Below are 17622 nucleotides of genomic sequence, written 5' to 3' on the forward strand. Positions count from 1 at the left end.
CCCTCACAGCTGAGCAGAGGTGGGGGATGCTTATATCGCCGGGCCCTTCAGAGCCCTCCAGGGGGGCGCGGGAGACCCACAGCGTGGAACACCGATTTTCCAAAGATCTTTCCACCCAAAGGTGGGGTCTACATTCCTTCCTCTTGAATCTGAGTGAGGCTGGGGACTGTTCCAGCCAAGAGATTCTAGAGGAGAAGATGCCACGTGACTCCCTGGTCCAGGTCATAAAAAAGATCCAGCTTCCGCCTGCTTCTCTCCTTCTCGGAAGCCCACTCTGGGCACCCAGCCACCACACTGCGAGGAAGCCCAAATCAGCACAGGAAGAGAGTTCACACAGAGAGGCACGGGGGAGGAGAGCTGAGGTCCCCCGGCCAACAGCCAGCATCAGCCGCCAGACATGTGCGTGCACAAGCCTTCAGATGGCCCCAGCCTCCAGACTTCGGGGCTTCCAGCTGAGGCCCCAGACACCACGGAGCGGAGACAGGCTGTCCCCACGTGCCCCGTCCAAACTGCTGATCCACGGAGTCTGCAAGTGTAAGAAATCATTACTGTTGTAATCCACTAGGTTGTGTGTGGAGGGGGCGATTTGTTACACAATCGCAGGGACTAAAACACCAAGCTTCCAAGATCCTGCCATTAACAACAACACGGATGAACCTGGACGACAGGATGCTAGGTGAAATAAGCCAGACGCAGAAAGACAAACACTGCATGATCTCACTTTTATGTGGAATCTCAGAAAGTTGAGTTCATAGACACAGAGTAGAACAGTGGTTACCAGGGGTGGGGAGATGGGAGAATGGAGGGATGTTGGCCCCAGTTTGCAAAGTTACCCTCACATCGGACGAATAAGCCTCGAGGTCCAATGCACGGCTTGGGGATTATAGTTAAAAATACCGTGTCGTGTACCAGAAATGTGCTAGAAGAGTAGATTTCGGGGGCTCTCATCACAGAACAAATGATGGTGCAGACACGGGTAGGTGAATTAGCTTTGCTGTAGTAAACATTTCACTACATATGTATATATCAGAACATCATGTTGTACACTTGAAATATACACAATTTGGGGGGTGCCTGGGTGGCTCGGTCGGTGAAGCGTCCGACTTCGGCTCAGGTCGCGATCTCTCGGTCCGTGAGTTCGAGCCCCGCGTCGGGCTCTGTGCTGGCGGCTCGGAGCCTGGAGCCTGCTTCGGATCCTGTGTCTCCCTCTCTGTGTCCCTTCCCTGCTCTCTCTCAAAAATAAACAAACATTTCACAAACTTTTTAAAATATATAGACAATTTTTATGGAAAATTTTAATTTAATTTCAAAAGAATTTTAAATTAAATTTCAAAAGAATTTTAATTAAATTAAAAAGAATTTAAAAATGAAATACCAAGCTTCCCAAATTCCCAGGGTTGAGTTGGGTTTGATTTGGTCTTGTTTGACATTGCTCCGTCCCTACCAGGACAACCACGAGAAGGCATCCTCTGCGTCGGGATCGTGGTCTCCGCTCGCCTTTCCTGATACCAGCTCCTGACTCGCAGGTCTGCGGGGCATGCACCCGGTATCTCTAACAGGGACATTCTTCCGAAGAGCTGGGGACAGCAGTTTGTCAGGTGACCATGGAACCAACTGGGGTCACATCACTAATTCCCAGCCACTCTTGCAGTCCCACTTGGTCTCTTGTTCAGCGCTGACGATAACTTCAGGACCACACTGTCCGGAGGAGTGGGGGGGGCAGTCTCCCTTCTCCCACCGGGTCCAAAACGCCCCGTAGCCAACTTGGCGAGTCCAGAGGCCCCTCCCCATCCACAGAAGCAAAAGTGGTGGGGCGGGGGGGGGGGGGGGGGGGGGGGAGGGGGGGGCGGGGAGCAGGTGTCTCCAGAACTTGCTATTTATTCAGTTGCTTACATCTGCAGGCGGGGCCCCTCTAGGGCTCACTCAGATGTTTCCCATCTCCCCTTTGGCTGCTCCCATCTGCATGACCCATTCACGCTGGAAACACTCTCAAAGCGGCAACGCCTCGCCCAGGATCCAGCCCAGCCCTGGGGACAGATGGCGCCCTAACGGGTGACACTGACGGGGACACTCACGTTGAGCAGCCTCACCCATTACCCCTCCCCACGCGCACCCGGCCAAGGGGACGCCCATGTAAAACCTGCTCCCATAGGCTTCTTCCAGCAATTGGAGGCAGCAGCTAACGGTTCCACGGTATCACGCGCTGGTAAGCACCATCACTAACTCCTTTTGAAATTGCGTTTCCGCACTAACTACCTGTGTGACTTTGGGCTAATTATGGAAACTCTCAAGGCCTCGTGCTCCTTTATGTGTAAAATATGGTTGGCACCCACCTCAAAGGGTTTGCGAATGAATTAAATGAGATAATGACACGTGCGTACAGAGCGCTCACCGTGTTCCAGAAATGCCACCGCACCCTTGGCATGTAGTCGTCGTTCTTTCCGTCCAGGAGCCTGTGATGGGCTTTTGCCACCGTAAGCCTATAGTAAAAGGGCTTGAAACAAGTGATTCGTCCACGGGGACAGGAAAACGCAGATTTGCTTTCTTTGTGGTATGAATTGCGGGTGACATCAGTCAGCCTTGGTGTTGGCTCCTAAGGTGGCGGCGTGGAGGGAGCACTGACTTAGAAGGGTGACAACCTGGAGTCTCCTTCCACACGTGTTCCACAGCAGCCACAGAATTAGACTTCTCCATTGGTTCCCCATTATTTGAGGGCCACAGTCCACAAAGTTCTCACCGCGGCTGCAAAGCCCCATGGGAACTAGCCCCAGCTGTTCCCAGCCTCTCCCTTCCCTCATTTCACAGCAGCCACCTGGCTTCTTTGCTGTTCCTTGAACAGGTCAAGCCTACACCTACCTCAGGGCCTTTGCACTTGCTGTCCCCTCTACCTGGAATGCTCTCACCTCAACAGTCTTGGGCTTACTCTCACTTCTTCAGACCTCTGCTCAAAAAGCTGCCTCCATCATTTCTCGCCTTCAAATGCTTTATTTTTTTTAGAGCGCTTGCCCTGGTATTATAATACATACCTGTTTATGAGTATATCGTCTGTCTCGCCTCACTAGAACGTAAGCTCCCTAAGGAGCTCCCTAAGGACATGTCCTTATTCACCGCATCGTCCCCAGAATCTGGAGCCACATTTGACACACAGTAGGTACTCAATAAATAGTTATGGGTGAGCACATCGCTTTTCTAAACTGTCAGCCTGCCCCTCTGAGTTCATTGAACAACCTCCCTTCGTCCTAAGGGTAAAGTCTTCCAGACCCCATTATTGTCTATCCTCTGCGTAGGTCCAGTCACCTCCCCCCACCCACCCCCACCACTCACACACATACACACATGCACGCTAATGCGAGACACGGAGACGCACAGATATACAATTATAAAACACTCAGACGTGCGTGGACAGACACGGACACACACACGCAGAGATGCACATCTACAAACGTGCACACACATGCATGCACATGGACACACACGAACACGCATACACACACACACGGGCATACCCGTAGACATATACAGACACACATGCACACACACACAGACGCACGCAGATACGCACGTGCACATGGACAGACCCACAGACAGACATGGGCAGGCACATACACAGACACGTGCACAAGCACACAAGAGGTACGTGTACGCACACACACGCACACACACGCACACACTTTCCAGCCTGCGGTTCTGCAGACCTACCACACTCGTGCTCACCCCTGGGATTTTAACACTTCGCAGCTGCCCTTCCTTGGGCCAGCTTTTCCCTCCTGGACAGTCCCCGCTCACTCTTCAGGTCACAGCTCGGACGTCATCCCCCCCACCCCCCAGGGAGTCAGTCAGTACAACACGGTGGACAAAAGTACAGACTCTAAAGCCAGATTACCTGAGTTCAAATTCTGGCTTTGCTGCTTGCCAGCGGCGTGCCCTTAGACAAGTTACCTCACCTCTCTGTGCCTCGGTTTCCTCCCCAGTAAACCGGGATGGCGGATGTTAACAGTACGTACCTCACGCGGCCGTTTCGGTTAATGCGTGGAAAGCACTCAGCAAGGTACCTGGCCCACAGGGGAGGTTAGTTAGCCTGTCGTTGTTATTTGCTGACCACTCCCTAAGACCGGATTAGGTCTCAGCATCAACGCAGCTATCTGTCTGCACCAGGGACCCATCTGGGCCACAAGCATGTTTACTGTCTCTATGGGCAACAGGCCTGGCAGGTTTTGGAGGGCATCCTGTCCCCCGAGAGCCTCGGTACCACGCCCGGGGCGCCTCACACCAATGTGCTCAACACACAGTTGCTGAGCACAAACATGCCTTTGCGTGATCCATTGAGCTGCCCTGGAGTGTTGCTTCCTCTTCCGTAAAGTGAAATCATTGGACCGAAAGTTTTCTAAGGCAATCCCAACCTTTCTCCGAGGAGAGGACCGAAGCCCAGAGACAGAGGTAGGCTCGCTCAAGGCCACTCGGCAAGCCACTGGAAGAACCGGGGCCATCATTCAGGGGTTGTGGCTTACGGCGTTGTTTTTTCTTGCCGAAACGAAATGATTTGGGGAGATCTCTCTAGCAAAGGCAGAATAGTGAAAGCTAGCAACGTTCGGGTGGAAATTTGAGAAAGAGGATGAGTCATATCTCTTTAAAGTATCACTCGGTGTTTTTGCTGTGACAGAGCGTAAAAATAACAGCAGCTAGCTGGCTTAGTGAATTCTTGCCACCAGCCAGGAACCGCATGAAGCACTTGAAACGCTTTTCCTCATTTGAGGCTCCAAATGATGCCATGGGAAACGCACCCATTTTACAGATGATTCTTTAGGGTGTGTGTCACAAACACAGCCTGAAAGCAGTGGGAGTGGGAAGTGGCTTGCAGGAGATACGGGTTGTACCGGTCAGCTACTGCTGGGTAACAAGCCACCCCAACGTATACAACAAGCATTTATTCTCATACTCGCAGGTCGGAGGGCCACCTGGAGTGGCTCTGCTTCAGCCACATGTCTGCAGGTTGGCTGGTCTGGGCTGGACCGGACCCCAAGCTATAAGGTCAGGTCAAGACCACCGGTGTCCTCATGCTTCTGAGACCAGCTGGCTCCTGGGGCAGGTTCTCTCGCGATCATGACAGAAACGCAACAGGACAAGGGCAAACATATGACCCCGCTTACGGCTTCGGCTCGGAACTGGCACGTGTCATCACTTCTGTCTACATTTTAATGGCCAACGAAACCTACACGGCCAAGTCCAGCACCAATGGGATGGGAAATAGACCCACCCCTCTTTAATGGGAGGAATGGCAACGGGCGTGGATAGAGGGAGGAGTGACAAATTGGAAGCAGTGATGCAATCTACTGCCGAGGTCATTCACAAATGTAGCAAGATCTGAGCATCAGCACGTTTTTATTTTGTGAAGATGGGGGGGGGGTGGGCAGGGAGGCACTGGCTTTACGTGTATCTCAAATGCGGGGACGAGATTTCCCTCTTCATCTTGAATTTAGGGTCAAGGTTTCCAGGGGTGCTGAGGGAGACAGAGAGCCTTCTGGACTAGAGAGGGGACGTGGGGACAAGTGACCTCCTAACGGGTGTTTGCAGACCCTGACCAGGACAGCAATTATCTCTGTGAAATCAGAGACTTGTTCAGTGTGCAGCCTTCGGGTCACGCAGGGCTGAAGCCCCGCCCACTTCTAAGGCGCTTGCGGGGAAAGCGGCTGGGCAAAGGCAGATGGCCCGGACACCTCCGTGCACCTGAAATGCTGACCAGATGGCCATGCTGCCTGCCTCTTGCGCCTGAACTTCTCCTCTCCTCCCCTCCTCTTCCCACCCCCCCTCCTCCTCCTCCTCCCCCATCTTGTGAGCTCTTCCTGTCCTGAGTGTGCTGTCTTTTCCACTTCCTCCTATGCCCAAATCCAAGTGGCATCACTGTTGAGCCTGGTGACGTCTCTAAGCTTTGGTCTTTCCATCGAGAAAATGGTCATAATGCCCCACAGAAATGCAGTGAGGAGGACTAAATGAGAGAACAGTGGCTGGAACATGATAATGTTCTGAAAGTCCTAGCTCTTATTGTCAAATGTCTCTCAGATCTCTGATGTTCAGGGTCAGACCTCACATTCAATCCATGCAGGCATTGTCTGTTGGTGTGGCGTTCATGTTCCAAACATCTCACGGCAGGCCAAGTACGGCTGTGCCAGCGGGACCCCCAAAGCCATTCATTCATTCATTCATTCATCCATCCGTCCGTCCATCCATCCAATGATTTTTTAAGCGTATTTATTTATTTTTAGAGAGAGAGAGAGAGAGAGAGAGAGAGAGAAAGAGCCTGACGCGGGGCTCCGACCCACAAACCGTGAGATCATGACCTGAGCCCAGATCAAGAGTCAGATGCTCAACCGACTGAGCCACCCAGGCGCTCCCATCCATTCACTGATTTTTATTGGTGGCCCCCTATCTGCCCAGAATCAGCCCAGAAACTAAGAGAGATACGAGAAATGTAAAACACAACTCGTATTTCAAGTAGCTCCTGGTCTACCTGGGAATCAATGCCTTCAAGCAAGCAGAAAAAAACTGAGAGACAGGAGGGGCCCAACTCCCACCCAAGGCAAGAAGCCCCCTTCCCTGTTCCCAACAGGTTCGGCCTCCCGCTGAAATAGACCCGCACACAGGGAGCTTAGAGCCTAAGGCAGGTGGCCGGGTTTTTTCAGTTCTAATTGTGAGAAAAAAAAATGTCTCTCTGACTTTGAGCTGAAATTTAGCTTCCTGTGATGTTTGCCCCCCTGGCACATTTGCAGGAAGCTGTCCCATCTTTTCTGATTATACATATACCGCTAAATCCGTGCTTTCTGGGGTGTTCCGTGGAACACTAGTCCCACGGAGCTTCAGTACATCCCCACGTATTCCAGCCGAATCAGTGCTCGTCAGTCATTCCGTTTGAGAAACTCTGGGTAAGCAAAACCAGTTTCTGTTACCGAAAGATAGCGCCACGAAGCCTATGAGAGAAGCAGGGCCGGGCTTTGCTCGGGGGACATGGCTCAGAGCCGGCATTCCTCAGTGAACTCTTTGGGGAAAAGTAAAGTTAAAAAAAAATAATAATAATAAGGTAATCTGGACTGGGAGAACAGAGGCAAGAAAGATCATTCTGAGTTGGACGGTGCAGCACCCACTCAGCACGTCACATATCCGGGCACATGGCCTTGACTCCCGATGTCCAGCACTGCGTATCTGCCTGAGAGCTTTCTGGCTACCGGAGCCTGCCGTACCCATGACCGCAGCAGGCTGGAATTCCTAGAAATCTAGTGACCCTCTCCCCCGGAGCAGCTGTCACCCAATGATTGACAGCCCAACTCCTGGACCGTTGGCTGGGTTACATCCTACAGCATGTCCCAGAGGGCCCTGTGGGACTGTGCCCCACTTGCCCACATGGGTGGTAAGTGACTTGCCGACACACCCTCCCATCCCTGCCCTGACGCCTCACTCCCCGACAGGTCCTTCTCGCAATCGCCTTTCAAATACGCTATGTGCACTCAAGTCCATGTCCGGGGTCTGCTTTTGGTGGGACCCAAAACACAACAGATGGTCTGGGGAGTGTTTTCCACCGTCAGGGCTGAACATAAAAGAGGGGCTAGTGTCCGGTGGGCCAGAAGAGGAGGAGGGAGGGGGAGAAGAGGGGCAAGAAGAGGGGCTCCCGCACGGTCGTCCTCAACGCGTCACCTCTCCTCCTCCCCACTGCCCACGTCAATTTCCCCACTCGTTTGCCCGCGGCTTGGGGACTCGGTCTGGCCGGGGTGGAAGGGGACTGCAGACAAGGAGTCATGGGAAAGGAGGAGAGGGCTCTCTTGGGTCCATAAATCACTCGGCAGAAGAGAGGTCTGGCGTTCCCAAGCCTGGAAGCTAATTCCCAGGGCTGCAAATACCTGGCAGGCAACCCCCAAGTCCGGGCGGGACTCAGCGGGACTCAACCCCAGCGTCTGGGTTGCTTTTCTCCATTTTACTGTGGGTGTAACCTTGAGCCCTCTGCAGAGGTAAACAGCGGGGTCTGAATTATTCGGTTTGGAAAAGGAAGAGGCCCCAGGGAGGGAAGCGGTGCGGTAATAAATGCAGAGGAGACACGGCTTCCCCTCCCTTAGCACAAACCCGGGGCATCTCTACCAGCACAAAGGCATCACTCTCCTCTCCCTATTGCATGGGCTGGAGTCACAGAAGCCACAAATCACTAAGAAAAGTGCGGAAGAACGCTTGCCATTTCTTGGAATGGAAATAATAATAAATAATAATAATCCGGGCCGTGTACGTAGCCAGGACATTTTCTCCAAGGATTACACTCAAATTTATCGTAAGTCCCCAGGGTCTGGATATTTTTTAATTAAAACTGTTACTGGGGGTTCACGGGCAAATAAAAAGAACGAAAAATTACCCCCAGAAGTGAGTTACGGGGAGGTGACCACCACACTGCGGTCCTGTGGCATCGGTCTTTTTATTGTCTACGCCGTCTGTACGGTTACATCCTGGTCAGTCCCACCATGCCCACTGCTCTTCGCAGAAGAAACTAACCGACATCGACCATCTCCTGAGCGTCAGGCGTGCCGCCCAGACGTTATATTCTTAAGTCTCATTACCCCCCGGGAGCTACCATTTAAATGATTACTGTGTGCCTGCTAAGTGCTTTTTTTTTTAAATTAAAAAAAAATTTTTTTAATGTTTATTTTTGAGACAGAGAGAGACAGAGCATGAGCAGGGGAGGGGCAGGGAGAGAGGGAGACACAAAATCCGAAACAGGTTCCGGGCTTTGAGCTGTCAGCCCAGAGCCCGACTCGGGGCTCGAACTCACGGACCGTGAGATCATGACCTGAGCCGAAGTCGGACGCTTCACCGACTGAGCCACCCAGGTGCCCCCCCCTGCTAAGAGCTTTTGATGCGAACTTCGTTCAATCCTCACAAAGTCCTCTGATGTGACTTAGTGTCCCCGTGTTTCGGATAAGGACACCGAGGCTTAGAGTAAAACGTGAAGAAAATCTCGCAGGTGGAAACTGGAGGAAGCCAGGTAAGGGTGCCAACCCAGGTCCCACCCTCAGCCCCATCCTGGGGACTCTGGGCCACAACTTCTACCCCGGAGTTTGTCTTGCCTCCAGGGAATGGAGTCGGGGTTTCTTAGGCCACACTGGTCACTGGCTATGGGTGTCCGGGGATGAAGATGGGAAGGGGGACAGAAAACTTCTAGCAATTTTCTTTTTTTTTTTTTTTAATTTTTTTTTTTAACGTTTATTTATTTTTTAGACAGAGAGAGACAGAGCATGAACGGGGGAGGGTCAGAGAGAGAGAGGGAGACACAGAATCGGAAGCAGGCTCCAGGCCCTGAGCTGTCAGCACAGAGCCCGACGCGGGGCTCGAACCCACGGACCGCGAGATCATGACCTGAGCCGAAGTCGGCCGCTTCACCGACTGAGCCACCCAGGCGCCCCTTCTAGCAATTTTCAACCCTCCATGCCTCGGGGGAGGCCACCGATGCGGGAGGGCAACCTTCTGAAGGTTACGGCTGTCGGCCGCAGAGCGTCCTGGAGCTGGGGACAGGGCACCCAGACCTGGCCGAAGGAATGAGAACAAATCGGGGGCGATGTGCTGTACTTGGTTGCTTCGTTAAGAGAGGAGCACCTTGGCACGAGACCCTCCTCTCGCCCCATGTTTGGACCCCACAACACGGACCACCTGTTGGCTGGTCAAGCCAGCCCACCCATTGCTAATTCCTTCGGCCAGGTCTGTGCTCCCTGTCCCCAGCTCCAGGACGCTCTGCGGCCGACAGCTGTGGCAGCCAGGAGCCAGGGGGCAAAGGCCTACAGCAGCCGGCCGCTCACGTCTGTGCAGCCTTGAAGCCCAAGCAAGCCACTGACAAATAAGCCTGCTCGAGGCCTTGACCGAGGCAGACAGCCAGGAGCCCAAGTCGCAGGGATCCGGTGAAAAAGCGTCACAGAAGTCCCAGCAACGGGAGAGCACGGGTTGGGGGGGGGCCCACAACCCTCTGGCAACAGGGCTTGGGGCCCGGGAGCTGCCCTGTGCCTCTCTCTGAGGTTCACAGCTCACTGTGATGGCTTTCTGGGTCCTCAGGACAAATCCCCCTTTGAATCTGGCCTGGTTTGAGTGAGTATGTGTGCCTGGCCATCACGGTGTCTAGGAGGACACATGGCATTTCAAGCTCCCAGAGTAACCGGAGCTCAAAAGGGCAGCCTAGGGGCGCCTGGGTGGCTCTGTCAGTTGAACGTCCGACTTCGGCTCGGGTCACGATCTCGCGGTCCGCGAGTTCGAGCCCCGTGTCGGGCTCTGGGCTGACGCCTCGGAGCCTGGAGCCTGCTTCCGATTCTGTGTCTCCCTCTCTCCCTTCTCCTCCCCTGCTCACCCTCTGTCTCCCTCTCAAAAATAAACATTAAGGGGCGCCTGGGTGGCTCAGTCGGTTAAGCGGCCGACTTCAGCCAGGTCACGATCTCGCGGTCCGTGAGTTCGAGCCCCGCGTCGGGCTCTGGGCTGATGGCTCAGAGCCTGGAGCCTGTTTCCGATTCTGTGTCTCCCTCTCTCTCTGCCCTTCCCCTGTTCATGCTCTGTCTCTCTCTGTCTCAAAAATAAATAAACGTTAAAACAAAATTAAAAAAAAAATAAAATAAAAAAATAAACATTAAAAAAAAATTTTTTTTTAAAGGGGCAGCCTGGAACAGACTGGACCCAAGTGCAAGAGGTTACACACTCGCACGATCATATACACTCACACAGCCCACACATTCATATACGCTCACATGCTCGCACACATACAGGTGCATTTATACGCACGCGGACTGTCTCACACCTAGCCTGTCAAAGTACAACAAAAGCCGTGACAAGGCACACATTGTGTTTTCTGTATTTGTACATGTCGATACGTGTCAATTTACTTCAGTCAATGGAATAACCCTCTTATTGCAGGACATTTAGGAGACTCCCACCACTTTGCAAACAAATAATATTCGGTGAAGAAAAGTAAGTTCCGAAGGATACGTACAGGATGCCACCACCTTTGTAAAATTTAAAAACAATCAAACAATGGTGTATGTGGTTTGTAAATACGTACATATGTAGTACGAGTCTATTTTTTTATTTTACTTCTTTTGGGAGAGAGATCAAGTGGCGGGGGGCGGAGAGAATCTTAAGCAGGTTCCATGCCCCACACAGGGTCTGACATGGGACTCGATGTCACGACCCTGGGATCATGACCTGAGCCGACATCAAGAGTCCGACGCTCAACTGGCTGAGCCCCCCAGGCACCCCCACAGTACAAGTCTAAAACGTTCGTGCAAAAGATGACATGTGGCCCCTGAGGGGAGGGGAGGAGGGAAGCTGGGAGGGAGGGAGAGAGACGGGATTTTCACTGTCTTTGGAAATTTGTATTTTGTAAATCTATGAATAAAAGAAACAAAGGAAATACGACAAAATGTTAACATTTGGCTAATCTCTGTGGTAGGATCACGGGTCTTTCCTATCACTTCCCATCATTTTCTGTGCGCAAATAATACCTAGTATTGTACCGATTTTTAAAAGTTCACCTACAGCTGTCACCATAACCTATGAGCCAGCAGCTCTACCCTTAGACCCTCAACACAACATGCCCAGGCGCAAAGAACATTCGTCCCAGCACGATTTTACCGGCCCCACAGGGAAAATGACCCCAATGCCAGTGAACAGCAGAACGGATGAGTAAATCGCGGTGTGTTCGTGCAATGGCATACTATTTGGCGACGGGAGTGGCCAGATTACAACACACAACAGCATGATGTAGTAGTTCAGCAGTCGACACACTGCCGTGTTGCAGCCTGAGAGTGCTCGGAGTCTGACTCTATGCTTACCTTTACCGGTGTGTTGTATGTTTTCACGTTACTAATTAGCGTTCTTTCATTTCAACTCAAAGAGCTCCTTTCGGCGTTTCTGGTAAGGCAGGTGTCACGGTGATGAACTCCCCCGCCTTTGTTCGTTAGGGAAAGTCTTTACTCCACCTCCATTTCTGAAGAGCAACTTGTTGGGTAAAGTAGTCTCGGTTGGTACTTTCTTTCTTTGAGCATTTTGAGTATACCATCCCGAAATCTTCTGGCTCACGAAGTCTCTGCTGAGAAATCCCCTGACAGCCTTCCAGTGGGGGTAGGGGGGGGGTCCTGGTATGAGAGATTTTTTTTCTCTTGCTGCTTTTAAAATTCTCCCTTTGTCCTTGATTTTAGACAGCTTTATTTTAATATGTCTTGGAGACGATCTCTGAGTTAAATGTGTTTGGGGACCTACGACTTCACGAACTTGGATACCCAGATCTCTCCCCAGCTTTGGGAAATTCTCAGCCATTGTTTCTTTAAATAAGCTTTCTGTCCCTTTCTCCCTCTCTCCTCCTTCCGGGACTCCGAGAATGTCTACATTGTTTCGCTGTAGATGGTATCCCATAATTCACATGGGTTTTTGTCACTTTTGTCCGTTGTTTTTTCTTTGCTTGCTTCTAAGTGGATAATTTCAAATAACCTATCTTTGAGTCCGTAGGTTCTTTCTTCCGCATGATCAAGCCTTCTGTTGATGTTCTTTGCTGCATTTTTCATTTCGTTCACTGTATTCTTCACCTCCAGGATCTCTTTTTGGTTCTTTTTTATGACTGCTGTATCTGTTACACTTCTCATTTTGTTCACATATTGTTTTCCTGACTTCCTTGAATTGTCTTTTGGTGTTTTCGTGTAGCTCACCAAGCTTCCTTAAAACAATTCTTTCTTTTTTTTTTTTTAATGTTTATTTATTTTTGAGAGAGAGAGAGAGCAGGGGAGGGGCAGACAGAGAAGGAGACAGAGGATCTGAGGCAGGCTCTGAGCTGTCAGCACAGAGCCTGACGCCGGGCTCAAACTCCCGAGCGGTGACATCGTGACCTGAGCCGAAGTCAGACACTTAAACCGACTGAGCTGCCCAGGCATCCCTAAGCCAATTATTTCTAATTTGTGACCAGGTAAATTGCAGATCTCCACGTCTCCGGGATCCGTTACTAGAGAATTACTGTGTACCTTTGGTGGTATCATGTTTCCTCCATCTGTCATGTTCCTTGAAGTCTTTTGCATCACTGTCTTCACATTTGAAGAAGCAGTCATCTCCTCCAGTCTTTGCTGACTGGATTCAGGAAAGAAATACCTTCTTTCAGCCTTACTAAGGATTTTGAGGCTTTCTTAGACCTTCTCTGTGGCTATGCCTGCTCTATACTTTATTCCCTCTTGGGAGTACGGGTGGGGGGATTCTTAAGATTCCCCTTCTCCCAACCCTACAAAGCCCGGCGGTGTAGGGACAGACTCCCGTTTGCTTTCCCTAAGGTGGTGCTGAATGCTCACATTTGCGTGTTTTCTCCCAGTGCCACAGAGTCGGGCTGGCTTTCCGTGCGTGCTCGCCAATGTGCAAAGGCTCATACTCGCTGCCCTCAGGGGTGCACACAGGGAGCCAGCCATAGGGCCGGGGGGTGTGGGTGAGGCACATGGAGTGTTGGACATCATGCCCGTGAGCCTACTGGGGGGATTTTCAGGGGAGATGTCCCCAGTGGCTCAGGGATGGGCTCCCTGCTAGACTCTAGGAAGTGGTTAGAGAATCAACGTCCCTCTGATACCTTCTGATCTCTGGCCGCCGTTCGCCCAGCTTACTCTATGCCCCTTAGGCACGCAGCTCACCTCAGCGCTCTGGACGGGGGGAGACAAAGTGGGCTTCTTTGGCCGCCTCCCACATAGCTGGGGAAGCTGAGCATTCGTTCACATGCTCTCACTTCTCCTGTAGAAGAAATCGCAGGAGGGAGTCTGTCTTGGCACGGAGCTGTGTTGCCTTGGGAGAGGAATAATTCAAATAAAGCAGAACGATTTCTCCTCCCCTCTTCAGGGCACCCAATCCCAGGTTTTTGTTGTTGTTGTTCCAACAGCGTACCGACACTTCACTGGACTCCTGGACTTCCGCAAAGACGGTCTCGTCCGTGGGCGATTGTCAAAATCTGTGTTCCTTGCGGGGGAAGAAGGTAGAAAGCGCCTATCCTGCTAGCTTGGTGACGTCACTCTCCATGCTCTGCCTCTTGATCCAGGTGTGGTTACCTGAGGGTATTCAGTTTGTGACAAACCATCCCGTGTACGCTTACGATTTGTGCACTCTTCGTCATTTCCTTACGTTTGAATAAAATCTACATTAATGGTGTCTCCAAAGTAAAAGTTAAGGCACATTCAACGTAACGCTCTCTGTTGGGGCTATCGCATGAAGGCCATTGTCAGCCATCCATTTCTCAGCTGAAATTAATCTATTGATCACCACTGTTGTAACGCACTCGATATCAGACATGAAATTGTCGACTGGGAATAGCCGCTAGGCCGCTGCAGTAATGGGGGGGGTGGGAGTGGGAGCTCCGTTAATGGTATTTCACAGGAAGTCTCGTTGCCTCTGCACTGCTCCAATGGAATGTCCCTTTTTAGCCCAGACCTCATCAGAAAAGGACTCATCCCGCCCCTGAAGGAAACTAAACCATCCCCCCCCCCCACCGCCCTAGAGCAGTGGACTGATCACAGTCAAGAACCAGGTGCCCAGGTTAGAGGAGGGGCTGTGGGGCAGCTAAAAGAAAAAGCCAATCTTGCCAGTCCTTAGACCTCACCCGTAAGTGCCTGAGTCTAAGGGGACCTTGAGCCATGGGCTGCGGCCAAGGAGCGAGCCAGGCACACACGGCCTCCCCAGATACGGATGGCACGTATACAGCACACGTACCCCCAGTTTCCCCGCCAAGCCCTTAGCAGACATCACTAATCAATCGAGGCCCTCTGAGAGCGGACAAGGCCTCGCAGCCCTTCTCAATGACTCTCTGGAAAGCCCGGAAGAAGATCTAGCAAAGAGACGCCTCTGGGTAATGTGGGCTGAGGCAGGTAGGGACCTTAGTAACGAAGGTCATTACCCAGAGCAGCGGGGACCGGACAGCACGATGCAGCTGTATTTCTCTGTTGACCGAATAGTACACACGTACTTTTATTTCAGAAGGCAGGATACCTTTCTGTGGCCCTCGTGGAAAGATACCCCTTTGGGCCATTGTTAGATTTGCGCAGCGGGCAACGGGTAGCACTTAACAATAGCAGCTCGGTGTGCCCTTCCACCACAGCGGGACCAAGCCAGGAGGGGGGAAGAAGCCGGAACTTTCTCCCGACTTGGGAATCGTGTACAAGCTAAACCGGGGCTGGACCCCAAGGCTAAGTGACTCCTTTAGGGTAGAACTGACGCCTTTCCCGTGCAGAGAACACGCCCAAAGGAGCAGGTTACCAATGGGCAGGTCTGCCACGTTGCTCACGGGGACACGATTCACATGGTATTGTGTGAGATTTGCTTTCTCTAATGCCGCAGCCCTGCCCACAAGCGACGGTGTCGAGGGCCCCTGGGAAAGGCTGCCCACGACCCACGGCCTGGGAGGTCACGGGGCCCCGAGGAGAGCCATCTCAGGCCAGGACCGGTCTGCCCAGCAATAAATAGAACGGAGGTGTGTCTCCCATTCGGCCGTTGTTCCCCGTGTGTGTCCCACTCCCCAGACAGAGGAGGCAGGCCTGGGGGAGGAGTCGGGCCCCAGAGCCCCTGCTGCGACCCCAGCAGATTCCAAAGCTTGGCTGCAGCCTGGGACGGGAGTCGCTGTTGAGGCTGCAGACAGCTGTCTATTATCACATCCCCACCCCGGGAGGACTGACAGCTACATGCAGCCACAACGTCACGCCCGGGCCAGCTGCTGATGCGCAGCGTGGCTCCGATCCAACCATCAGAATGGCTTTTCCTCGTGGCTGAGGTGGCAGACTGAGTCCTCCTGTCCTAAGGGAAGGTGAAATGGGGACTCGGTCGCTGTTAACCCGCGTTTCACCCGTCTGCGCTCCTGACGTGCGGAGCCAGCCGTGTCTGTTCACCACAGCGCTGCCCGCTCCCCGAGGTGACCGCGGTGTGCCAGCTCAACTGCCTCCACGTAGCCCCCCCATCCCCCCCCCCCCCACTCCTCAGGGACGTCCTTCCCTCCCCTCACCCCCCCCCCCGCCTCCCGGCCGCAGCCCAGACCTGGACCTAAAATGCCCTCTAAGGACTTTGCCAGTTTTCATTCCATTTTCATTCTCTGATTTTAGATCCGGCTCCTTTGGGCACCTGTCTTGAGATGGACAGGTAGAAGCCCAAACCCTGGGGCTCCCTCTGGGCTGAGTGTCCCAAGACTGAGCAGGTTGCTGGTGTGAAAGAGGGCAGGAAGCATCCTTCCTAATGTCTCACTCGGCCTCTCGCCGGGACGGGCCCAAATCAGAAGAGGTGACAAGTGAGGCCATAACCATACCGGTACATTTGAGCTCTGATTTGCACCTAACTGGGAGCTATTGCAAGTTTTTGACGGGGGGGGGAGTATATAAGCAGAGTGATATTTTAGGAAGATGTGCAGGAGAAAAGCCTGGGGGTAGAGGACCAGTTAGGGGCTCTGCAGTAGCCCAGGAAAGAGGAGAGGAAGACCCTGGACCTCAGCAAAAGTCCAGAAAGTTCCAAGAGCTAGGGATAAGCCACAAAGCTGAGCAAGCAAAGAAGCCAAGGCAACGAGTCCCTCTTGAAAGCCCACCTGGAGGGGCGCCTGGGGGGCTCAGTCGGTTAGGCCTCTGACTCTCGATTTCGGCTCAGATCACGATCTCAACAGTTCGCCGGTTCGAGCCCCATGTCGGGCTCTGCGCTGACAGCGTGAAACCTGCTTGGGATCTTCTCTCTCCCTCTCTCTCTCTGCCCCTCCCCTGCTCATGCTGTCTCTATCTCTCTCTCCAGAAATAAATACATAAACAAAAGAAAAGAAAAGAAAAGAAAAGAAAAGAAAAGAAAAGAAAAGAAAGCCCACCTAAAATAGGACACAGATGCAGAGGAGTGGTGTAGCCTTAGACAACTTCCGGGCCAGCCGCTTCTCACAGGTGAATAAATCGCCACCGGAAGCCCAGGGGAACCGACTCCATCGAGGGCCAGGTCCGGGCCAGCCACCGTGCAAGTGCATTATGATCTCCAGCCACCCACCCCCACCCCCGTCACCCAGTGAGCCGTTTTTTTCTGGGATCATGAAACTTGGCCCAGAGACATTCTCGGATTTGCCCCGCACCGGGGCTAGAAGCCAGCCCGCACTTCACCCCACGCTGTGCCGCCTCTCGGAAAGAAAGGGCCCGATCGCCTAGAAACCAGCAGTGGCCAAAGAGACACGACCTTGGTTTTCGATCAAAGGACAAGACTGGGATAGTTGAGCCAAAAGCACATTGCCCGGCAAGGGTGGAGAATGCCAAAGGAGACCCACGTGCTGGAACATGGGGCTGACGACGAGTAGCCGCGGAAAAGAACAACAGTGTGATGAGTCACCGGAAAGCCAGAAAGCTGAGTTCAGCTGGGAACTCCGGCAGGAAAGACGGGAGCCCCTCGTTCACGGCCAAGGGCCCTCATGAGAACTGGCCCACACTCAGACAGGGAGGAACCCCGGGAAGGGCTGGGTCCCCTAGAAGCGGAGACGGAGCCAGGGAAGCCTGCGAGCATGGTTTGTTGGGGGTGGGCTCTCCCAAGGACTTGTAGGGGAGTAGGGAAAGCAGGTGTAGAAAGGCAAAGGGCAAAACAGAGACGGGGGCTCAGCTGAAGACA

At 52.7% G+C, this 17622-nt stretch overlaps 2 long non-coding RNA genes across 2 annotated transcripts; one reads left to right on the forward strand and one right to left on the reverse strand.

The window, feature by feature from the left end:
- Positions 1-708: 708 nt before the first annotated feature.
- Positions 709-4099, reverse strand: LOC131502758 (uncharacterized). Its single transcript, XR_009257167.1, has 2 exons — positions 4005-4099; positions 709-1232 (listed from the first exon to the last, which is right to left on the reverse strand). It is a non-coding gene; the product is annotated as an uncharacterized LOC131502758 (long non-coding RNA).
- A 122-nt stretch (positions 4100-4221) lies between these two features.
- On the forward strand, positions 4222-14169 carry LOC131502249 (uncharacterized). The gene is made up of 2 exons (XR_009256984.1): positions 4222-4437; positions 13904-14169. It is a non-coding gene; the product is annotated as an uncharacterized LOC131502249 (long non-coding RNA).
- The last annotated feature ends 3453 nt before the right edge of the window (positions 14170-17622 follow it).

Source organism: Neofelis nebulosa, chromosome X (assembly GCF_028018385.1).
Source record: "Neofelis nebulosa isolate mNeoNeb1 chromosome X, mNeoNeb1.pri, whole genome shotgun sequence".
Taxonomy (NCBI): domain Eukaryota; kingdom Metazoa; phylum Chordata; class Mammalia; order Carnivora; family Felidae; genus Neofelis; species Neofelis nebulosa.